Raw genomic sequence first — 4988 nt, forward strand, 5'->3', positions numbered from 1 at the left:
AAAGCAGTTGTGTGAAATGGTTTGATTGGTTGATGATGATGATGATATAATGTAATCTAATAAATACACTGGCAGCCCATCCAGAGCCTTGTGTCGATGCTGCCGGATTAGGCTCTTCTGAAACCTTACATTGTACTTTGTGAAAATGCTACTAATGATGAGAGAGGAGCAATGGATGACGTGATGGACAATAATTAAAGTAAATGAATACAGGAAAGAGAAAATCAAGAACAAAACAGAGGAGGAACAAGAAAGTCATTCAAAAAGAGCTGAAATTAAGCAGACCGGAAAAAAAAAAACCAAGGGAAATAAAAAGTGTGTATTCTGAACCCAGACCACGATAACAGTGATAAAACACAAATTTAATCCAGTGGTGTAAGTGACGTGATTTATGATGAGAGCTGCTCAGGGTGTTAAGATCAGGCTGAACAAGCACTAAACAAGGCAGTCAGTGGTAAAGGCAGCCAAGGACGGCACACTTCGTGAATGAAATGACTTCAAATGAGTGGGGCCAGGAAGAACTTTGTTTCAATGTCTTTGCAATAGCAGCATTGGGTGAGAATATTAATAATGATAATGGGGGGAGGCCTGTGCCTTCGCTTCTCAGGTTCAGTCCTGAGGGACCCCTGTGACTGCCGGTTTTGTTCAAGATATGTTCACTAGTATTAGTGAGTCTATTTGGCTCTAATTGATCTAATTTTTTTCATTAGCTGCTCTATTATTTGCTTTCCCTTATTCCACCTTCAGAAAAGACCAGTAGTGTGAGGTTTACATTTATAAGAAATGTAGATATATTTCTTTTTATACCACGGCACTGAACTCTCTTACGATGTTATTTTCCTATGAAAACACCTTTTCTGCTGCCTTAATATCTCCTACTAATGACAGTTAACCACAAACTGGTTGAATATATAGTCACACATGCATGCTTTGGAACCTCCCAGAAGGCTCAGGAAAGCCAAGCAGTACCACTGCCAGACAGGAGGGGGAACTATTACTAACTATGTCTCTTCTTTCCTTAGCATCGCAGAGCCATATCCAGGAGAAGACACATAGCTCCTCTCCTGCTAGGCGTCCTAAGCCCCAGTAGACTAATTCGACTGGGAAGCTAAGACATGGAGGTCATCTTTTCACCAAAATAGCTGAGGCAGATGGAGGTCTTGAAACCAAAGAGTTATTGCAAAGTGCAAGGACCAGGACTTTTGTTTCAGCTTTTGTGACCTGTTAGACTGTTTTGTTGATTTATTAATCAGGGTTGTGGCCAGCTTGGTACGCAGAATATTGCACTGCATCCAGTGATTGTTCTGTCTGGGGTTGACTACACACATATAGTGTGTATATATATATATATATATATATATATTCCCGAGAGGGAGTGCAGTGGAGTGTGTACACCTGATGAGCCCAGAATGAGGGCGAAACACGTGTCGTGTACTCTTTGCATTTATTTGACAGTAAACTATTTCAACCATTCTATGATCTGCTCCTCACAAACTGAGGGCACCGTGGCGGATGTTAGCAGATTGCTGGCCAACCACAAGCGTTACCTGGTAGGTAACCACCCATACAATCAGATTGTGACACAGACTATGAATGCCGTGAATGTAATTACCCCGATCTACATGCTGTCAAATAAACAAACCACATGCCGTGGCGCAATGTTAGGGGCATCGCCTCTGATGCTGACGTCCGAGGTTCGATTCCCGAGAGGGAGTGGAGTGGAGTGTGTACACCTGATGAGCCCAGAATGAGGGCGAAACACGTGTCGTGTACTCTTTGCATTTATTTTGACAGTAAACTATTTCAACCATATATATATATATATATATATATATATATATATATATATATATATTCATGGCATTCGTAGTCTGAATCACAATCTCATTGAATGGGTGGTTACCTACCAGGTAATGCTGACGTCCGAGGTTCGATTCCCCGAGAGGGGGTGCAGTGAGTGTGTACCCTTGATGAGCCCAGAATTAGGGCAAAACACGTGTCGCATACTCTTTGCATTATTTGACAGTAAAACTATTTCAACCATATATATATATATATATACTGTATATATATATATATATATATATATATATATATATATATATATATATATATATACAGTATATATAGGCAACATTACTACAACTGGCTCTAATAAAGTCCCCAGTACCCAAGGCCTGGTGTTCTCCAAAGCCCCAGCTACTGTGGGAGTTCCAGCCATCAGCACCACATCTTTTTCATAAAAGTCAATAGATTTCCCCTGCCATGTGCGTAAAAAGGAATTTAATCCAAGCTGTTTGATTAAACTTAATCCTCTCTGTTTAGCAACTTTTTTTTTTCCTGGTAGTAGTTAATACTGTCTAAACAGCAATGATTTTTCTTTATTGACTTTATGTTTGGGTTTCATTTTTCAATTTATGTGAACACAGCAGAGCATTAGAAGACAAGTCACTGCAGCTGCATTGAAATAAAGTCAGGCACGGGAATGTGAATGTGAATATAGAAAGAGAGACAGCACAGCTATAACATAACACTCGACTGTTAGAAATTGGCCGCGCTCTGAGCTCACGTGTAATCACACAGCGGTGTCCATGGTGCCTCCTGTGACATGCCACCCCATTCCGTCCCCTCACAGTGCTCTGTTCCCTGACAAGTACTAGTACAAGGCCGATGATGCTGTTGCTGCTTTCAGAAGAAATGTAATCTACTCACAATTCTACATCCATGTATGTAAGCCTACAGTGAGTGACATTCGCTAACCTTCTTTATCCAATTCCAAGTCATGGCAGACTGGGGCCTACCCTGGCAGCATCTGGTGCTAGGCAGGAGCCATTCCTGCTACAGAATGCCAGTGCAGCACAGAGCTGTCAATATACAGAAAGATGGGTTTATTTTCTGTCTGTCATATAAACTGCTTAACTCAGTTAAGCAAGCAAAGAAAAAAGAAGAAGCCCATTGAGATATAAGTGTGATGTCGAAAATAGAAACCGCACCCCATTACAGTGTACACTTAATTAATGGGAAACAGCCTGAAAGTTGGGAAAGCAATCTTTTTTTTTTGCTGTCATATTTGGACTGCCATATCCCTCCAAATGTTTAATGTTAATGCCAACCAATAATTACTGTATATGATATAAAAAAAGTCTTTGTGTATGTAAAATGAGGCTGGGTTGCTAAAGACAATTTATGCATTAAATTTAGGAGGCTGAATTACAGTCATCGGTATTAAGAGCTCTGTAACGTTACTCAGTTTAGCATTAGTTAATTCATTACATTTTGTAACAGTCCTTTCACATTTCTATAGCTTTCACTATGAAAGGCACTATACTTTATATGAATACGTTTGCATTGATTAAAACATTCTACTAGTGCTTATGAAGAAAGGCGCTACATAAAACAGACATTTTATTACTTTAATTCTCAAACTACCTGCACCATGAACTTTAATTGGATTCATCAGCTTTGAGAAGCTTCTAATAATATTAGTCAATGTGAAGGGGGATTGTTAGACCTGTCAAAATGTCTTCTTGTCCGGCATCCCACCATTGTCTGATTGTCCTTTGTCTCTCTGAGTTGGGATGAATGAATAACTGATCGCCACAGTTTTTTTCTCTAGCAGCACTGTTATCCACTTTACAAAGCACATTGTGTTACTGTTCATAATAAAAGGCGCTATATCATATAGAACATTTAACAATGTGACCCCCTGCAGCAGCTCTCATTATGAAAAGCATGGTGTGTATTCAACCACAACATTAAAAGCACCGACTCGTGAAGTGAATAACAAGGGTTATATTGTTACAATGGTGCCAAGTCAAGGGGTGGGATAGAACAAGCAGCACATAAACAGTCAGTTCTTGAAGGTGATGTGCTGAAGTAAGAGAAACGGGCAAGTGTGAGGATCTTAGTGACTCTGACAAGGGCCAAGTTGTGATGGCCAGATGTCTGGGTCAGAACATCTCTTAAAAGGCAGGTCTTGTTAAGGGGGTTTCTGGTCTGCGGTGGTTAGTATCAACCAAAACAGGTACAAGGAAGAGCAATTGGAGAACTGGCAACAAGGGTCAGGAGTGCCCAAGGCTCATTGACGTGCCTGTGGAGTGAAGGCTAGCCTATCTGGTCTGATCCCACAGAAGAGCTACTGTAGCATAAGAAAAACAGAATGCTGGCCATGAGAGAAAGGTGTCAGAACACACAGGTCATCAAAGCTTGCTGTACGTGGGGCTACATAGCCACAGACTGGTCAGAGTGCCCATGCTGACCCCTGGTCTGCCACCAAAAATACCTACAATGGCACCTGAGAATCAGAACTGGAAAACGATAATCAAGTTTTCATTTAGATCATGTGGATGGCCAGGTGCATGTGTGTAGTTTACCTGGAGAAGAGATGGCAGCAGGGTGCACTATGGGAAGAAGGCAAGTGTGATGCGCTGAGCAATGTTCTGCCGAGAAGGCTTGGGTCCTAGGATACACGTGGATGTTCTTGTAACATTTACCATCTATCTAAAGATCGTTATGGAACACATACATCCCATCATGGCAATGTGGCCTCTTTCAGGAGGTTAATGCACCCAGTCACAGTACAAAAAATTCTCAGGAATGGTTTGAGGAACATAACAAAGAGATCAAGGTATTGACTTGGCCTCCAAACTCTCCAGATCTCAATCTGATTGAACATTTATGGGATGTGCTAGAAAACCAAAGTCCAATCCGTGGAGGCCCGACCTCACAACTTACAGGACTTAATGGATCTGCTGCTAACATCCTGGTGGAATCCATTCCTCGATGAGTCTGAGCTGTTTTGGATACATGAGGAGGCCCTACACAATATTAGGCAGGTGGGTTTAATGTTGTGGCTGATCGTTAATAATAATAATAATAATAATTCTTTGCTTTTATATAGCACTTTACTCACTACTCAAAAAATTGCAGGTTAAGGGCCTTACAGAGCAGAGTCCCTATTGGCATTTACGGGATTTGAACCAGTAACC

Source organism: Erpetoichthys calabaricus, chromosome 4, assembly GCF_900747795.2.
Source record: "Erpetoichthys calabaricus chromosome 4, fErpCal1.3, whole genome shotgun sequence".
Classification (NCBI taxonomy): domain Eukaryota; kingdom Metazoa; phylum Chordata; class Cladistia; order Polypteriformes; family Polypteridae; genus Erpetoichthys; species Erpetoichthys calabaricus.